The sequence below is a fragment of the Salmo salar genome, chromosome ssa07 (assembly GCF_905237065.1).
Source record: "Salmo salar chromosome ssa07, Ssal_v3.1, whole genome shotgun sequence".
Classification (NCBI taxonomy): Eukaryota; Metazoa; Chordata; class Actinopteri; order Salmoniformes; family Salmonidae; genus Salmo; species Salmo salar.
In genome coordinates, this window is record NC_059448.1 from 64,511,902 (window position 1) to 64,532,527 (window position 20,626).

Consider the following 20,626-nt stretch of genomic DNA (forward strand, 5'->3'; position numbering starts at 1 on the left):
TCCTGTCATCTCCAGGACAGTAAGGTGTTGCTGTATGGACCTACAGAGACTCCTGTCATCTCCAGGACAGTAAGGTGTTGCTGTATGAACCTACAGAGACTCCTGTCATCTCCAGGACAGTAAGATGCTGTATGAACCTACAGAGACTCCTGTCATCTCCAGGACAGTAAGGTCATGCTGTATGAACCTACAGAGACTCCTGTCATCTCCAGGACAGTAAGGTGATGCTGTATGAACCTACAGAGACTCCTGTCATCTCCAGGACAGTAAGATGCTGTATGAACCTACAGAGACTCCTGTCATCTCCAGGACAGTAAGGTGATGCTGTATGAACCTACAGAAACTCCTGTCATCTCCAGGACAGTAAGGTGATGCTGTATGAACCTACAGAGACTCCTGTCATCTCCAGGACAGTAAGATGCTGTATGAACCTACAGAGACTCCTGTCATCTCCAGGACAGTAAGATGCTGTATGAACCTACAGAGACTCCTGTCATCTCCAGGACAGTAAGGTGTTGCTGTATGAACCTACAGAGACTCCTGTCATCTCCAGGACAGTAAGGTGTTGCTGTATGGACCCACAGAGACTCCTGTCATCTCCAGGACAGTAAGGTGTTGCTGTATGGACCCACAGAGACTCCTGTCATCTCCAGGACAGTAAGGTGTTGCTGTATGAACCTACAGAGACTCCTGTCATCTCCAGGACAGTAAGGTGTTGCTGTATGAACCTACAGAGACTCCTGTCATCTCCAGGACAGTAAGGTGTTGCTGTATGAACCTACAGAGACTCCTGTCATCTCCAGGACAGTAAGGTGTTGCTGTATGGACCCACAGAGACTCCTGTCATCTCCAGGACAGTAAGGTGTTGCTGTATGAACCTACAGAGACTCCTGTCATCTCCAGGACAGTAAGGTGTTGCTGTATGAACCTACAGAGACTCCTGTCATCTCCAGGACAGTAAGGTGTTGCTGTATGAACCTACAGAGACTCCTGTCATCTCCAGGACAGTAAGGTGATGCTGTATGAACCTACAGAGACTCCTGTCATCTCCAGGACAGTAAGGTGTTGCTGTATGAACCTACAGAGACTCCTGTCATCTCCAGGACAGTAAGGTGTTGCTGTATGAACCTACAGAGACTCCTGTCATCTCCAGGACAGTAAGGTGATGCTGTATGAACCTACAGAGACTCCTGTCATCTCCAGGACAGTAAGGTGATGCTGTATGAACCTACAGAGACTCCTGTCATCTCCAGGACAGTAAGGTGATGCTGTATGAACCTACAGAGACTCCTGTCATCTCCAGGACAGTAAGGTGTTGCTGTATGAACCTACAGAGACTCCTGTCATCTCCAGGACAGTAAGGTGTTGCTGTATGAACCTACAGAGACTCCTGTCATCTCCAGGACAGTAAGATGTTGCTGTATGAACCTACAGAGACTCCTGTCATCTCCAGGACAGTAAGATGCTGTATGAACCTACAGAGACTCCTGTCATCTCCAGGACAGTAAGGTGTTGCTGTATGAACCTACAGAGACTCCTGTCATCTCCAGGACAGTAAGGTGTTGCTGTATGAACCTACAGAGACTCCTGTCATCTCCAGGACAGTAAGGTGTTGCTGTATGAACCTACAGAGACTCCTGTCATCTCCAGGACAGTAAGATGCTGTATGAACCTACAGAGACTCCTGTCATCTCCAGGACAGTAAGGTGTTGCTGTATGAACCTACAGAGACTCCTGTCATCTCCAGGACAGTAAGGTGATGCTGTATGAACCTACAGAGACTCCTGTCATCTCCAGGACAGTAAGGTGTTGCTGTATGAACCTACAGAGACTCCTGTCATCTCCAGGACAGTAAGGTGATGCTGTATGAACCTACAGAGACTCCTGTCATCTCCAGGACAGTAAGGTGATGCTGTATGAACCTACAGAGACTCCTGTCATCTCCAGGACAGTAAGGTGTTGCTGTATGAACCTACAGAGACTCCTGTCATCTCCAGGACAGTAAGGTGTTGCTGTATGAACCTACAGAGACTCCTGTCATCTCCAGGACAGTAAGGTGATGCTGTATGAACCTACAGAGACTCCTGTCATCTCCAGGACAGTAAGATGCTGTATGAACCTACAGAGACTCCTGTCATCTCCAGGACAGTAAGGTGTTGCTGTATGGACCTACAGAGACTCCTGTCATCTCCAGGACAGTAAGGTGATGCTGTATGAACCTACAGAGACTCCTGTCATCTCCAGGACAGTAAGGTGTTGCTGTATGGACCTACAGAGACTCCTGTCATCTCCAGGACAGTAAGGTGATGCTGTATGAACCTACAGAGACTCCTGTCATCTCCAGGACAGTAAGGTGTTGCTGTATGAACCTACAGAGACTCCTGTCATCTCCAGGACAGTAAGGTGATGCTGTATGAACATACAGAGACTCCTGTCATCTCCAGGACAGTAAGGTGTTGCTGTATGAACCTACAGAGACTCCTGTCATCTCCAGGACAGTAAGGTGTTGCTGTATGAACCTACAGAGACTCCTGTCATCTCCAGGACAGTAAGGTGATGCTGTATGAACCTACAGAGACTCCTGTCATCTCCAGGACAGTAAGGTGTTGCTGTATGAACCTACAGAGACTCCTGTCATCTCCAGGACAGTAAGGTGTTGCTGTATGGACCTACAGAGACTCCTGTCATCTCCAGGACAGTAAGGTGTTGCTGTATGAACCTACAGAGACTCCTGTCATCTCCAGGACAGTAAGGTGTTGCTGTATGAACCTACAGAGACTCCTGTCATCTCCAGGACAGTAAGGTGTTGCTGTATGAACCTACAGAGACTCCTGTCATCTCCAGGACAGTAAGGTGTTGCTGTATGGACCTACAGAGACTCCTGTCATCTCCAGGACAGTAAGGTGATGCTGTATGAACCTACAGAGACTCCTGTCATCTCCAGGACAGTAAGGTGATGCTGTATGAACCTACAGAGACTCCTGTCATCTCCAGGACAGTAAGGTGTTGCTGTATGAACCTACAGAGACTCCTGTCATCTCCAGGACAGTAAGATGCTGTATGAACCTACAGAGACTCCTGTCATCTCCAGGACAGTAAGGTGATGCTGTATGAACCTACAGAGACTCCTGTCATCTCCAGGACAGTAAGATGTTGCTGTATGAACCTACAGAGACTCCTGTCATCTCCAGGACAGTAAGGTGTTGCTGTATGAACCTACACAGACTCCTGTCATCTCCAGGACAGTAAGGTGATGCTGTATGAACCTACAGAGACTCCTGTCATCTCCAGGACAGTAAGGTGTTGCTGTATGAACCTACAGAGACTCCTGTCATCTCCAGGACAGTAAGGTGTTGCTGTATGAACCTACAGAGACTCCTGTCATCTCCAGGACAGTAAGATGCTGTATGAACCTACAGAGACTCCTGTCATCTCCAGGACAGTAAGGTGATGCTGTATGAACCTACAGAGACTCCTGTCATCTCCAGGACAGTAAGATGCTGTATGAACCTACAGAGACTCCTGTCATCTCCAGGACAGTAAGGTGTTGCTGTATGAACCTACAGAGACTCCTGTCATCTCCAGGACAGTAAGGTGATGCTGTATGAACCTACAGAGACTCCTGTCATCTCCAGGACAGTAAGGTGTTGCTGTATGAACCTACAGAGACTCCTGTCATCTCCAGGACAGTAAGGTGTTGCTGTATGAACCTACAGAGACTCCTGTCATCTCCAGGACAGTAAGATGCTGTATGAACCTACAGAGACTCCTGTCATCTCCAGGACAGTAAGGTGTTGCTGTATGAACCTACAGAGACTCCTGTCATCACCAGGACAGTAAGATGCTGTATGGACCTACAGAGACTCCTGTCATCTCCAGGACAGTAAGGTGATGCTGTATGAACCTACAGAGACTCCTGTCATCTCCAGGACAGTAAGATGCTGTATTGAAGATTCTAGAAACTTACCACCTCACAAACCCTCCAGCTGGAGTCTGGACAGAGAAGAGCTTGTTCAATAGTTTATAGCTCCATGTTCTACAGAGCTATGGGGACCTAAAACATATTCCATATTACTCCCTTTGCAGACTACAAGCCTAGACTATACACACACACACTGATGCCAAGTCAAGGTGAACATGCCTGAAGCACATTCTAACTCCCCCTCTCCTCTTCTCTCTGGCAGCACACTATGACATGGTCCATGGAATTCTATGGTGGATGGGGACAGGGAGAGAACTGCAGTGCAGAACCACTGTATGGAGCGCCTGCTGTGAGCGTGACCTGCATACCCTCTGAACGGCCATATACCATTATGTGCTTACACACCAGCAGTTGCAGGACACGTGCAAGCACACACACACACACACACACACACACACACACACACACACACACACACACACACACACACACACAGTGCAGCTTGGCCCGTTCACTAATCCCTGGAAAGACCTTGCAGTCAGTCACACACCAGTTGTCACCTGCCCTGAAAGCTCCCCTGCGGCTAGCATGGGGACGATCCGTACTGCACTCCTACTAAAACACATTGACACAGTAAAAACACTGCTCTCACATCAGACGAGGGCCAGTCGCAGCGTGCAGGGGAATGCATCTACATAAATCACTTGGCTAGAAGAAGATCCTGTAAAGAAAAAAAGGAAAGATGAAGCATGGAAGGCAATAACAGAGAGAAGGGGCGGGGATAAAAACACTGCTTGTTTTGACTTCTGGAAGATAGAGGACATTGGTAAGTACATAGCCTGGTCCCAGATCTGACAGTATAGGAACTGGCTAGTCCGTACACACAGTCAGACCAGGCTAGTCCGTACACACAGTCAGACCAGGCTAGTCCGTACACACAGTCAGACCAGGCTAGTCCGTACACACAGTCAGACCAGGCTAGTCCGTACACACAGTCAGACCAGGCTAGTCCGTACACACAGTCAGACCAGGCTAGTCAGTACACACAGTCAGACCAGGCTAGTCAGTACACACAGTCAGACCAGGCTAGTCAGTACACACAGTCAGACCAGGCTAGTCAGTACACACAGTCAGACCAGGCTAGTCAGTACACACAGTCAGACCAGGCTAGTCAGTACACACAGTCAGACCAGGCTAGTCAGTACACACAGTCAGACCAGGCTAGTCCGTACACACAGTCAGACCTGGCTAGTCCGTACACACAGTCAGACCAGGCTAGTCCGTACACACAGTCAGACCAGGCTAGTCCGTACACACAGTCAGACCTGGCTAGTCCGTACACACAGTCAGACCAGGCTAGTCCGTACACACAGTCAGACCAGGCTAGTCCGTACACACAGTCAGACCAGGCTAGTCAGTACACACAATCAGAAAAACAACATCCTGTGATTGATTCCACTTCCCATCATGCATTTCCTTCAAATTATACAGCATAGTTTGGACAACATCCAAGCCCTCCGCTAGGGAACAGCAAGCCGGGGACAGGAAGATGTTTTAGAGGGAGGAGGAAAATGAAATACATTCAAAAAGACAGACAATGCCTGGCAAGCAGATGGTGTTGCTGATGAAACGCCCCCCCCCAGTCCCTATACAGAAGAGTTGGGCGATTCTATGATTCTACCCACCATGTTGGACAGCCATCGTCAACAGTGATGACATATTTCAACATGACTGCACCATTGGGAGCCTGGCGGTGCACAGCGGTGCAGGGGGCACTCAGCAGGGCGACATGCCAAACGGCCCATTCCCTTTTTGGCATAGGCCAAATGTTAAATCTATACAGTGCATTCAGAAAGTATTCAGACCCCTTGACTTTTTCCACATTGTTACATTACAGCCTTATAATAAAATGTATTAAATTTTTCATTTACCAAATAAAAAGCTCAAATTCAATGCGTTTCCATTGCATTTTTCATCTTTACCCGTCATCACAAAAACTGTTGGGTTAAATATCTGGTCTTGGCACATGCTCTCTAGCCAACAGCTGGCAGGTACAGTGAGGGTACAGTGAGGGTAGGCTAGTCTACATGAGATTACTATGGATAACAGCAAGATTATTATAATTATTTATATATAAATGCCAGTGAAGTATCGATCATCATGTCACCAGAATGAGCCTCTATATTTATTGGAAAGGAGCATCAAGTTCCTCCCTGCACTTCCACCTCCCTGTGAAGTTGATCAGAACTTATTTCATGTGTAGCCTAATAAAGTGCATGGTTTCCTGAGTCTTAGTGGGACGACCAGACACCATGTCATCATGTTCCTCCAGGTTTACTTCCATATCATGGTTATTATAGCAATATTTACCCATAAAGGAGTTTCCACTGCATTCTCTCCCATAATACATTTTACCGACACTAAAAGATCCCACCATGTTGAACCAACAACTTATCTGATGGCTTTATTTTTATTTTTTATTTGTACCGAAACATCCTGTGTTCATCACAGCTGTTGGGAATTCTTTTTTAATAGGGTATGACTTTACTCACATAAAAACTGTGAATGGAAACGTGGTTAGTGAGAAAGATTTCACATTTCTACATGGGGGAGAAAACTGCCCATGGACAGATATTTTTTGTAATGCATGTTCTATATAAATGAGCGTATGGTGGAGGCCTGTGTGATCCAGACTTTTGGGATGCCCCCAGAACAGATGGGAACTGGCAGGAAAACACACCATCTAACAGGCACCGAGACAAGTCACTTTGTTCTACTGAAGCTTGATAGGAACAGATTGTGTGTGTGTGTGTGTGTGTGTGTGTGTGTGTGTGTGTGTGTGTGTGTGTGTGTGTGTGTGTGTTCAAATGTCTCCAGTCTGATGAAATGCATACAGCTGCATACAGAATTAACCGGCCAATCGAGACCCTTTCGCACCAATTCCCCAGAATGAGAAAATACACACCATGAAATAGACTACATATCACGCTTGTTAACTTCTAAAACTTCCAGCACATCTAAAACCGATACAATATTGGGTCAATATTTGTATTCGAAAGAACAGTGTTTTCAAGACCAATATTTTGTAGATGGAGCACATTACAAATGTATCAGGTTGAGCTTGGCGACACTGTCTGAGACATACAGGAGGAAAGGAAACAGGAAGCAGTGTGGAGAAACTCCCTGGAGGACAACACCACCGTTTCTTACAGACAAAAGAGAAGAATATGCAAATCTCTCAAGACTGAGTGGGTCTACCCAGTCGCTCATTACACACACACAATAATGTGTTCAATTTCCTCTGCATCATCAGCTGTGGGACCCTGGAGGTCCTAGCTAACTAGAGGAGTTGTGCTGTCCTGAAACACATCAGTACTGTCACAGCAGCTGTAGGGTCGGCTGTAGAACTAGCTACATCCCACTGTGCTGTGCTCCAGAAGAGATGTGCTCAATTGGCGTGCGCACACACACACACACACTCACACACTCACACCTCTCAGTATACAGAGCGAGTTGGATCTGGAACCAATCAACTCTCAGTATACAGAGGGAGTTGGATCTGGAACCAATAAACTCTCAGTATACAGAGGGAGTTGGATCTGGAACCAATCAACTCTCAGTATACAGAGGGAGTTGGATCTGGAACCAATCAACTCTCAGTATACAGAGGGAGTTGGATCTGGAACCAATCAACTCTCAGTATACAGAGGGAGTTGGATCTGGAACCAATCAACTCTCAGTATACAGAGGGAGTTGGATCTGGAACCAATCAACTCTCAGTATACAGAGCGAGTTGGATCTGGAACCAATCAACTCTCAGTATACAGAGGGAGTTGGATCTGGAACCAATCAACTCTCAGTATACAGAGGGAGTTGGATCTGGAACCAATGAAGTATCAATCTAATGTATCACTGTTCCAGCTGTCAACAGACACCTTCAGCCTCCACCACTGGGCTACACTGAGTTTCAGAGGCAAATCTTTCCCAGGGGGAGAGGAGGGCAGCTCATAACTGGAGAGGACACCATGCCTGGCACCCTATTCTCTATTCAGTGCACTATGGGCCCGGAAGTGTATTATAAAGGGAATAGGGTGCAATTTGGGACAAATGCCACACTGACCCAGGGAACCCAGCTCCCCTGAACTAGATACCACTGGCCCAGGGAACCCAGCTCCCCTGAACTAGACACCACTGGCCCAGGGAACCCAGCTCCCCTGAACTAGACACCACTGGCCCAGGGAACCCAGCTCCCCTGAACTAGACACCACTGGCCCAGGGAACCCAGCTCCCCTGAACTAGACACCACTGGCCCAGGGAACCCAGCTCCCCTGAACTAGACACCACTGGCCCAGGGAACCCAGCTCCCCTGAACTAGATACCACTGGCCCAGGGAACCCAGCTCCCCTGAACTAGATACCACTGGCCCAGGGAACCCATCTCCCCTGAACTAGATACCACTGACCCATCTCCCCTGAACTAGATACCACTGGCCCAGGGAACCCAGCTCCCCTGAACTAGATACCACTGGCCCAGGACAACCAGCTCCCCTGAACTAGATACCACTGGCCCAGGGAACCCAGCTCCCCTGAACTAGATACCACTGGCCCAGGGAACCCAGCTCCCCTGAACTAGATACCACTGGCCCAGGGAACCCAGCTCCCCTGAACTAGATACCACTGGCCCAGGGAACCCAGCTCCCCTGAACTAGATACCACTGGCCCAGGGAACCCAGCTCCCCTGAACTAGATACCACTGGCCCAGGACACCCAGCTCCCCTGAACTAGATACCACTGGCCCAGGACACCCAGCTCCCCTGAACTAGATACCACTGGCCCAGGACACCCAGCTCCCCTGAACTAGATACCACTGGCCCAGGACACCCAGCTCCCCTGAACTAGATACCACTGGCCCAGGACACCCAGCTCCCCTGAACTAGATACCACTGGCCCAGGACACCCAGCTCCCCTGAACTAGACACCACTGGCCCAGGGAACCCAGCTCCCCTGAACTAGACACCACTGGCCCAGGTGTTCAGAGTGGCCTAGCGTCCTGTTCGTCCCCCAACACTTGTTCCTGTTTTCTAAATGTTATGCGCATGAGCTACACAAAATCTGTTCCCTGATATTCACACAGCTCCTCAATACAACTACACACTGTTCCCTGATATTCACACAGCTCCTCAATACAACTACACACTGTTCCCTGATATTCACACAGCTCCTCAATACAACTACACACTGTTCCCTGATATTCACACAGCTCCTCAATACAACTACACACTGTTCCCTGATATTCACACAGCTCCTCAATACAACTACACACTGTTCCCTGATATTCACACAGCTACTAATACAACTACACACTGTTCCCTGATATTCACACAGCTACTAATACAACTACACACTGTTCCCTGATATTCACACAGCTCCTCAATACAACTACACACTGTTCCCTGATATTCACACAGCTCCTCAATACAACTACACACTGTTCCCTGATATTCACACAGCTCCTCAATACAACTACACACTGTTCCCTGATATTCACACAGCTCCTCAATACAACTACACACTGTTCCCTGATATTCACACAGCTACTAATACAACTACACACTGTTCCCTGATATTCACACAGCTACTAATACAACTACACACGGTTCCCTGATATTCACACAGCTCCTCAACACAACTACACACTGTTCCCTGATATTCACACAGCTCCTCAACACAACTACACACTGTTCCCTGATATTCACACAGCTACTCAATACAACTACACACTGTTCCCTGATATTCACAAAGCTACTCAATACAACTACACACTGTTCCCTGATGATCACACAGCTACTCATACAACTACACACTGTTCCCTGATATTCACACAGCTCCTCAATACAACTACACACTGTTCCCTGATATTCACACAGCTACTAATACAACTACACACACTGTTCCCTGATATTCACACAGCTCCTCAATACAACTACACACTGTTCCCTGATATTCACACAGCTACTAATACAACTACACACACTGTTCCCTGATATTCACACAGCTCCTCAATACAACTACACACTGTTCCCTGATATTCACACAGCTCCTCAATACAACTACACACTGTTCCCTGATATTCACACAGCTCCTCAACACAACTACACACTGTTCCCTGATATTCACACAGCTCCTCAACACAACTACACACTGTTCCCTGATATTCACACAGCTACTCAATACAACTACACACTGTTCCCTGATATTCACACAGCTACTCAATACAACTACACACTGTTCCCTGATATTCACACAGCTCCTCAATACAACTACACACTGTTCCCTGATATTTACACAGCTACTCAATACAACTACACACTGTTCCCTGATATTCACACAGCTACTCAATACAACTACACACTGTTCCCTGATATTCACACAGCTACTCAATACAACTACACACTGTTCCCTGATATTCACACAGCTCCTCAATACAACTACACACTGTTCCCTGATATTTACACAGCTACTCAATACAACTACACACTGTTCCCTGATATTCACACAGCTACTCAATACAACTACACACTGTTCCCTGATATTCACACAGCTACTCAATACAACTACACACTGTTCCCTGATATTCACACAGCTACTCAATACAACTACACACTGTTCCCTGATGATCACACAGCTACTCATACAACTACACACTGTTCCCTGATATTCACACAGCTCCTCAATACAACTACACACTGTTCCCTGATATTTACACAGCTACTCAATACAACTACACACTGTTCCCTGATATTCACACAGCTACTCAATACAACTACACACTGTTCCCTGATATTCACACAGCTACTCAATACAACTACACACTGTTCCCTGATATTCACACAGCTCCTCAATACAACTACACACTGTTCCCTGATATTTACACAGCTACTCAATACAACTACACACTGTTCCCTGATATTCACACAGCTACTCAATACAACTACACACTGTTCCCTGATATTCACACAGCTACTCAATACAACTACACACTGTTCCCTGATATTCACACAGCTACTCAATACAACTACACACTGTTCCCTGATGATCACACAGCTACTCATACAACTACACACTGTTCCCTGATATTCACACAGCTCCTCAATACAACTACACACTGTTCCCTGATATTCACACAGCTACTAATACAACTACACACACTGTTCCCTGATATTCACACAGCTACTCAATACAACTACACACTGTTCCCTGATATTCACACAGCTACTCAATACAACTACACACTGTTCCCTGATATTCACACAGCTCCTCAATACAACTACACACTGTTCCCTGATATTTACACAGCTACTCAATACAACTACACACTGTTCCCTGATATTCACACAGCTACTCAATACAACTACACACTGTTCCCTGATATTCACACAGCTACTCAATACAACTACACACTGTTCCCTGATATTCACACAGCTCCTCAATACAACTACACACTGTTCCCTGATATTTACACAGCTACTCAATACAACTACACACTGTTCCCTGATATTCACACAGCTACTCAATACAACTACACACTGTTCCCTGATATTCACACAGCTACTCAATACAACTACACACTGTTCCCTGATATTCACACAGCTACTCAATACAACTACACACTGTTCCCTGATGATCACACAGCTACTCATACAACTACACACTGTTCCCTGATATTCACACAGCTCCTCAATACAACTACACACTGTTCCCTGATATTTACACAGCTACTCAATACAACTACACACTGTTCCCTGATATTCACACAGCTACTCAATACAACTACACACTGTTCCCTGATATTCACACAGCTACTCAATACAACTACACACTGTTCCCTGATATTCACACAGCTCCTCAATACAACTACACACTGTTCCCTGATATTTACACAGCTACTCAATACAACTACACACTGTTCCCTGATATTCACACAGCTACTCAATACAACTACACACTGTTCCCTGATATTCACACAGCTACTCAATACAACTACACACTGTTCCCTGATATTCACACAGCTACTCAATACAACTACACACTGTTCCCTGATGATCACACAGCTACTCATACAACTACACACTGTTCCCTGATATTCACACAGCTCCTCAATACAACTACACACTGTTCCCTGATATTCACACAGCTACTAATACAACTACACACACTGTTCCCTGATATTCACACAGCTCCTCAATACAACTACACACTGTTCCCTGATATTCACACAGCTACTAATACAACTACACACACTGTTCCCTGATATTCACACAGCTCCTCAATACAACTACACACTGTTCCCTGATATTCACACAGCTCCTCAACACAACTACACACTGTTCCCTGATATTTACACAGCTACTCAATACAACTACACACTGTTCCCTGATATTCACACAGCTACTAATACAACTACACACTGTTCCCTGATATTCACACAGCTACTCAATACAACTACACACGGTTCCCTGATATTCACACAGCTACTCAACACAACTACACACTGTTCCCTGATATTCACACAGCTCCTCAACACTACACACTGTTCCCTGATATTCACACAGCTACTCAATACAACTACACACTGTTCCCTGATATTCACACAGCTACTCAATACAACTACACACTGTTCCCTGATATTCACACAGCTCCTCAACACTACACACTGTTCCCTGATATTCACACAGCTACTCAATACAACTACACACTGTTCCCTGATATTCACAAAGCTACTCAATACAACTACACACTGTTCCCTGATGATCACACAGCTACTCATACAACTACACACTGTTCCCTGATATTCACACAGCTCCTCAATACAACTACACACTGTTCCCTGATATTCACACAGCTCCTCAATACAACTACACACTGTTCCCTGATATTCACACAGCTCCTCAATACAACTACACACCGTTCCCTGATATTCACACAGCTACTCAACACAACTACACACCGTTCCCTGATATTCACACAGCTCCTCAATACAACTACACACCGTTCCCTGATATTCACACAGCTCCTCAATACAACTACACACTGTTCCCTGATATTCACACAGCTCCTCAATACAACTACACACTGTTCCCTGATATTCACACAGCTCCTCAACACAACTACACACTGTTCCCTGATATTCACACAGCTCCTCAACACAACTACACACTGTTCCCTGATATTCACACAGCTACTCAATACAACTACACACTGTTCCCTGATATTCACACAGCTACTAATACAACTACACACTGTTCCCTGATATTCACACAGCTACTCAACACAACTACACACCGTTCCCTGATATTCACACAGCTCCTCAACACAACTACACACCGTTCCCTGATATTCACACAGCTCCTCAATACAACTACACACTGTTCCCTGATATTCACACAGCTCCTCAATACAACTACACACCGTTCCCTGATATTCACACAGCTACTCAATACAACTACACACTGTTCCCTGATATTCACACAGCTACTCATACAACTACACACTGTTCCCTGATGATCACACAGCTACTCAATACAACTACACACTGTTCCCTGATATTCACACAGCTCCTCAACACAACTACACACTGTTCCCTGATATTCACACAGCTACTAATACAACTACACACTGTTCCCTGATATTCACACAGCTCCTCAATACAACTACACACTGTTCCCTGATATTCACACAGCTCCTCAATACAACTACACACCGTTCCCTGATATTCACACAGCTACTAATACAACTACACACTGTTCCCTGATATTCACACAGCTCCTCAATACAACTACACACTGTTCCCTGATATTCACACAGCTCCTCAATACAACACATTGAATTAACTACACCCTGCTCACTATAATAGAATAGTGCATTTTCCTTTCTTCCTGGGCCAATCAGACGTGTCTAAACCGACTGTCAAGTTACCAGGTTGACTGAACAACGGTCATCAAACCAATAATTAGTGGGCCAGGATTAGTTTAAAAACAGCCCGCGACATGGTTTGTCAAATTATATCAAAATAAGAGAAAGTTGTTTAACTGTCTTGAAGCGTTTTTTCCTCTCTGGCACTGCTGCGTGACAGCAAACTTACAGAGCCAATCAGACTGGCCTTGTGCTCTTGGTTATACCAGGGATGAAATTATATCCAATGCATGAACTTTGCTCTGCTCCAATGAGTCAAATGTAACATCAGAAGACCCATAAGGGACTGCACCCTCCCTCTCCATCACAGCTAAACTATATTTAAAACTGATGGGGAAATAGATACACAGGAAGTGCTGACTGAGAGGCAGAGGTTTGTGGGTAGTGTGGTCCAGAGACAGCTGACAGAGAGAAGCAGGTGAGTGATGGCTGGAAGAGGATGCAGCTGACAGAGAGAAGCAGGTGAGTGATGGCTGGAAGGAGACGCAGCCGACAGAGAGAAGCAGGCGAGTGATGGATGGAAGGAGAAGCAGCTGACAGAGAGAAGCAGGTGAGTGATGGCTGGAAGAGGATGCAGCTACCAGTGAGAAGCAGGTGAGTGATGGCTGGAAGAGGATGCAGCTACCAGTGAGAAGCAGGTGAGTGATGGCTGGAAGAGGATGCAGCTGACAGAGAGAAGCAGGTGAGTGATGGCTGGAAGAGGATGCAGCTGACAGAGAGAAGCAGGTGAGTGATGGCTGGAAGAGGATGCAGCTGACAGAGAGAAGCAGGTGAGTGATGGCTGGAAGAGGATGCAGCTACCAGTGAGAAGCAGGTGAGTGATGGCTGGAAGGAGATGCAGCTGACTGACTGCAGCTCCACACCAGATATGTGCATGAAAGTCAAGAGGACATTATTGAACCGGCACATACAAGAGACTAGTGGCTTAAAACAAAAGAGACAGAACTGACTTTCTAAACATTATATAAGAAGCACCAGCAGGTTCTTTAGATCGGTAGGGATGAAAAATGTGGTACCATCATATGATGTTTTGGTAGGCTGATATTACTGTGGTACCGGTATACCGTGCTACACTACAATGGGCTCTGGTCAAAAGTAGTGCACTACTTTACCAAAGGGGTCTGGTCAAAAGTAGTGCACTAGATAGGGAATAGGGTGCCATTCGGAACTCAGCAATAGACTCCATAATAAGAAAAGAAAGACTTCCCAAGGAGTTGATGGAGTGGATTCTCATTGTTCAGCCAGCGACAGGCTTTACTGTTTCTGTATCAGAGGAATAGACAAATCAATTACACTGCCTGATGGAGAGAGAAATAGAGGAGGGCTGAAAGACGGAAGAAGAAATGTCATTGAGAATTGATTTCTCTCTCTTTTGTGAGCGACAAAGTGCAAGGAGCTTTTGAGAGGAGAACTGATGGTGAATGGAGGAGTTGAGGCTCAGGAGGGGGGGGGGTCACTGTGTTGAAGAGGGGATGTGTGAGTGAACAATAGGTTGAGATCATGGAGTTTAGCCTAGCAGTTGGTGTGACGCTGTGACCGTTCTGGATACATTAAAGCCTGGTTGATGGTGGTGTGAAAGCACTGGCAGGACACACTGCATGTAAACCTGTAGAACCTGCAGTGAGCTGAGAGAGTGAGCGTCATATATCCATGACATATCTAACAGTAGCCAGTAGCTACCACCCTCTAGCCTGGAACACAACACGCTACCTAGCTAGTAGCTACCTCCCTCTAGCCTGGAACACAACACGCTACCTAGCTAGTAGCTACCACCCTCTAGCCTGGAACACAACACGCTACCTAGCTAGTAGCTACCTCCCTCTAGCCTGGAACACAACACGCTACCTAGCTAGTAGCTACCACCCTCTAGCCTGGAACACAACACGCTACCTAGCTAGTAGCTACCACCCTCTAGCCTGGAACACAACACGCTACCTAGCTAGTAGCTACCACCCTCTAGCCTGGAACACAACACGCTACCTAGCTAGTAGCTACCACCCTCTAGCCTGGAACACAACACGCTACCTAGCTAATAGCTACCACCCTCTAGCCTGGAACACAACACGCTACCTAGCTAGTAGCTACCACCCTCTAGCCTGGAACACAACACGCTACCTAGCTAATAGCTACCACCCTCTAGCCTGGAACACAACACGCTACCTAGCTAGTAGCTACCTCCCTCTAGCCTGGAACACAACACGCTACCTAGCTAGTAGCTACCACCCTCTAGCCTGGAACACAACACGCTACCTAGCTAATAGCTACCACCCTCTAGCCTGGAACACAACACGCTACCTAGCTAGTAGCTACCACCCTCTAGCCTGGAACACAATACGCTACCTAGCTAATAGCTACCACCCTCTAGCCTGGAACACAACACGCTACCTAGCTAGTAGCTACCTCCCTCTAAAGAGAGAGGAGTGACATTTGAAAGTGACAAAGCAGGCAGCACAGGTTGTACGAGTCACACTAGTTATACACAACAAATACACAAACCCTCTCAGTTACAGAACACTGTAGGGTCCATCCAACCAAAATGAGACTGAGCTACAATAGTTCAGTTACAGAACACTGTAGGGTCCATCCAACCAAAATGAGACTGAGCTACAATAGTTCAGTTACAGAACACTGTAGGGTCCATCCAACCAAAATGAGACTAAGCTACAATAGTTCAGTTACAGAACACTGTAGGGTCCATCCAACCAAAATGAGACTGAGCTACAATAGTTCAGTTACAGAACACTGTAGGGTCCATCCAACCAAAATGAGACTGAGCTACAATAGTTCAATTACAGAACACTGTAGGGTCCATCCAACCAAAATGAGACTGAGCTACAATAGTTCAGTTACAGAACACTGTAGGGTCCATCCAACCAAAATGACACTGAGCTACAATAGTTCAGTTACAGAACACTGTAGGGTCCATCCAACCAAAATGAGACTGAGCTACAATAGTTCAGTTACAGAACACTGTAGGGTCCATCCAACCAAAATGACACTGAGCTACAATAGTTCAGTTACAGAACACTGTAGGGACCATCCAACCAAAATGAGACTGAGCTACAATAGTTCAGTTACAGAACACTGTAGGGTCCATCCAACCAAAATGAGACTGAGCTACAATAGTTCAGTTACAGAACACTGTAGGGTCCATCCAACCAAAATGACACTGAGCTACAATAGTTCAGTTACAGAAGACTGACAGATGAACATCGATAATCTGGGTCCAATGTCACTTCCGTTTTCAGAGCCCTCTCTCTCACACACACACACACACACACACACACACACACACACACACACACACACACACACACACACACACACACACGAGAATGGTTTTGAAAGTTGACCGTTTTGCTAGTTGTCTTTGGGAACCAGTAGAACCAGTTAGACAAGCACGTAAAGACAAAGAACAGGTGTGTCTTGATGCTGGACTCATTTGCATTAGTCCTAGGATGGTGTGGGAACTTGGCTTTCTACAGGAAAGGTGAAATACCTGGTAGTGTCACAGCAGGTACATTCAACATATTATCTGGCTTGTACTTGTTACACACTAGGGATGTGACAAATGAACCATTTTGCTTAACGCTTAAAAACAGACATTCTTTTCTCGGTTTTAAATTAAATTCTACGTCAATTTACAATGCAGAATAATGGTCCTATTACATATGTATGACCACTAGGGCCAAACTCATTACATTCTACGTCAATTTACAATGCAGAACAAAGGTTTTGTCCTTTCTAGGGAGTTTTTCCTAGCCACCGTGCTTCTACACCTGCATTGCTTGCTGTTTGGGGTTTTAGGCTGGGGTTCTGTACAGCACTTTGAGATATCAGCTGATGTAAGAAGGGCTTTATAAATAAATTTGATTTGATCCTATTACATATGTATGACCACTAGGGCCAAACTCATTACATTCTACGTCAATTTACAATGCAGAACAAAGGCTTCAGAAGCCTCATTCCTTTACAGACCAGTAAAATGCCCGTTCATCTCTCCAGAGAAGGTTAGAGCGGTTAGAGTGATGGGCCAGTAACCGAAAGGTTGCTTGGTCAAATCCCTGAGCTGACAAGGTAAAAATCTGTCGTTCTGCCCCTGAACAAGGCAGTTAACCCACTGTTCCCCAGTAGACCGTCATTGTAAATAAGAATTTGTTCTTAACTGACTTGCCTCGTTAAATAAAGGGTGAATAAAAAATTAAATGTAAACATCAGTAGCCTACCCTAACAGACAGGCATGCCACCGCCGAGACGCTTTCTAGGGGCCACATTCCATTATATCTGAAAGGGTCATGAATAAAGGCTACTGGTAGCCTGCTGTAATTTCATATGGGGCAAAAACGAAAGTAAGCTACCCCGTGCTCACAAGACAGGTCCGACCATACCTCTGTATCCAGGCAACGTCGGTGTCATCCATGAATAGGCTAAGATATTCTACATGCAACAGACCAAAGACTGAACACACTTTCATCATTAGCAAAGAGACAGAGCAGGCAGGCAGGCCAGCAGCAGGGAGAGAGAGACAGAGCAGGCAGGCAGGCCAGCAGCAGGGAGAGAGAGACAGAGCAAGCAGGCAGGCCAGCAGCAGGGAGAGAGAGACAGAGCAGGCAGGCAGGCCAGCAGCAGGGAGAGAGAGACAGAGCAAGCAGGCAGGCCAGCAGCAGGGAGCGAGAGACAGAGCAAGCAGGCAGGCCAGCAGCAGGGAGAGAGACAGAGCAGGCAGGCAGGCCAGCAGCAGAGAGAGAGAGACAGAGCAAGCAGGCAGGCCAGCAGCAGGGAGAGAGACAGAGCAGGCAGGCAGGCCAGCAGCAGGGAGAGAGAGACAGAGCAAGCAGGCAGGCCAGCAGCAGGGAGAGAGAGACAGAGCAGGCAGGCAGGCCAGCAGCAGGGAGAGAGAGACAGAGCAAGCAGGCAGGCCAGCAGCAGGGAGAGAGAGACAGAGCAAGCAGGCAGGCCAGCAGCAGGGAGACAGAGACAGAGCAAGCAGGCAGGCCAGCAGCAGAGAGAGAGAGACAGAGCAAGCAGGCAGGCCAGCAGCAGGGAGAGAGAGACAGAGCAAGCAGGCAGGCCAGCAGCAGAGAGAGAGAGACAGAGCAAGCAGGCAGGCCAGCAGCAGAGAGAGAGAGACAGAGCAAGCAGGCAGGCCAGCAGCAGGGAGAGAGAGACAGAGCAAGCAGGCAGGCCAGCAGCAGGGAGACAGAGACAGAGCAAGCAGGCAGGCCAGCAGCAGGGAGACAGAGACAGAGCAAGCAGGCAGGCCAGCAGCAGGGAGAGAGAGAGACAGAGCAAGCAGGCAGGCCAGCAGCAGGGAGAGAGAGACAGAGCAAGCAGGCAGGCCAGCAGCAGGGAGAGAGAGACAGAGCAAGCAGGCAGGCCAGCAGCAGGGAGAGAGAGACAGGGCAAGCAGGCAGGCCAGCAGCAGGGAGAGAGAGACAGAGCAAGCAGGCAGGCCAGCAGCAGGGGAGAGAGAGAGTGTGTAATGCTTACTGTTCATTTGTATTGTTTATTTCACATTTGTTAATTATGTACTTCACCTGCTTTGGCAATGTTAACATTTTTTCCATGCCAATAAAGCCCCTTGATTGAATTGAGAGCAGGCAGGCAGGCAGGCAGGCGAGAGAGACAGAGAGAGACAGAGAGAGACAGAGAGAGACAGAGAGAGACAGAGACAGAGACAGACAGAGAGAGAGAGAGAGAGAGAGAGAGAGAGCAGGCAGGCCAGCAGGAGGGAGGGAGAGACAGAGCAGGCCAGCAGGAGAGAGAGAGAGGAGGGGAAGACAGAAGCGTGCTCATATGTTTTGGTAATCTGCATCTCGCAATGTCTTGTCTTGGATGCTTTACAAATTCACAAAAGTAGCCTAAAGTTCACCTCTTCCTCTCTGGTTTTATTTTCATTAAGGCCATAGTTTGTCAACGTGGCCACCAGCCCAGGGCGTGTCTAGCCTTCTCTGTGCCTGCCTGTAACTTCCCTCTGTAACTGGGTATATAATACATACAAGCCAACACAGTGATCCATTCAGCACCGAGACTCACAACAAGAAACTAGCCCGGTCTAACCAAAACACAGCAGAGTAGGAACGGGGCTGGTCTAACCAAAACACAGCAGAGTAGGAACGGGGCTGGTCTAACCAAAACACAGCAGAGTAGGAACGGGGCTGGTCTAACCAAAACACAGCAGAGTAAGAACGGGGCTGGTCTAACCAAAACACAGCAGAGTAGGAACGGGGCTGGTCTAACCAAAACACAGCAGAGTAGGAACGGGGCTGGTCTAACCAAAACACAGCAGAGTAGGAACGGGGCTGGTCTAACCAAAACACAGCAGAGTAGAACGGGGCTGGTCTAACCAAAACACAGCAGAGTAAGAACGGGGCTGGTCTAACCAAAACACAGCAGAGTAAGAACGGGGCTGGTCTAACCAAAACACAGCAGAGTAAGAACGGGGCTGGTCTAACCAAAACACAGCAGAGTAAGAACGGGGCTGGTCTAACCAAAACACAGCAGAGTAAGAACGGGGCTGGTCTAACCAAAACACAGCAGAGTAGGAACGGGGCTGGTCTAACCAAAACACAGCAGAGTAAGAACGGGGCTGGTCTAACCAAAACACAGCAGAGTAAGAACGGGGCTGGTCTAAACATTACACTGCTAATGGAGCCGTCTCTGGGTGTGTTCCACATCTGACCAACTCTGAGTAGTGTGTGTGTGTGTGTGTGTGTGTGTGTTTTGTGTGTGT

General features: G+C 47.0%; 1 protein-coding gene across 1 annotated transcript in view; it reads right to left on the bottom strand.

The window, feature by feature from the left end:
- LOC106580685 (adiponectin receptor protein 2) overlaps positions 1-20,626 on the bottom strand; it is a 97,181-nt gene that overhangs the window by 71,184 nt on the left and 5,371 nt on the right.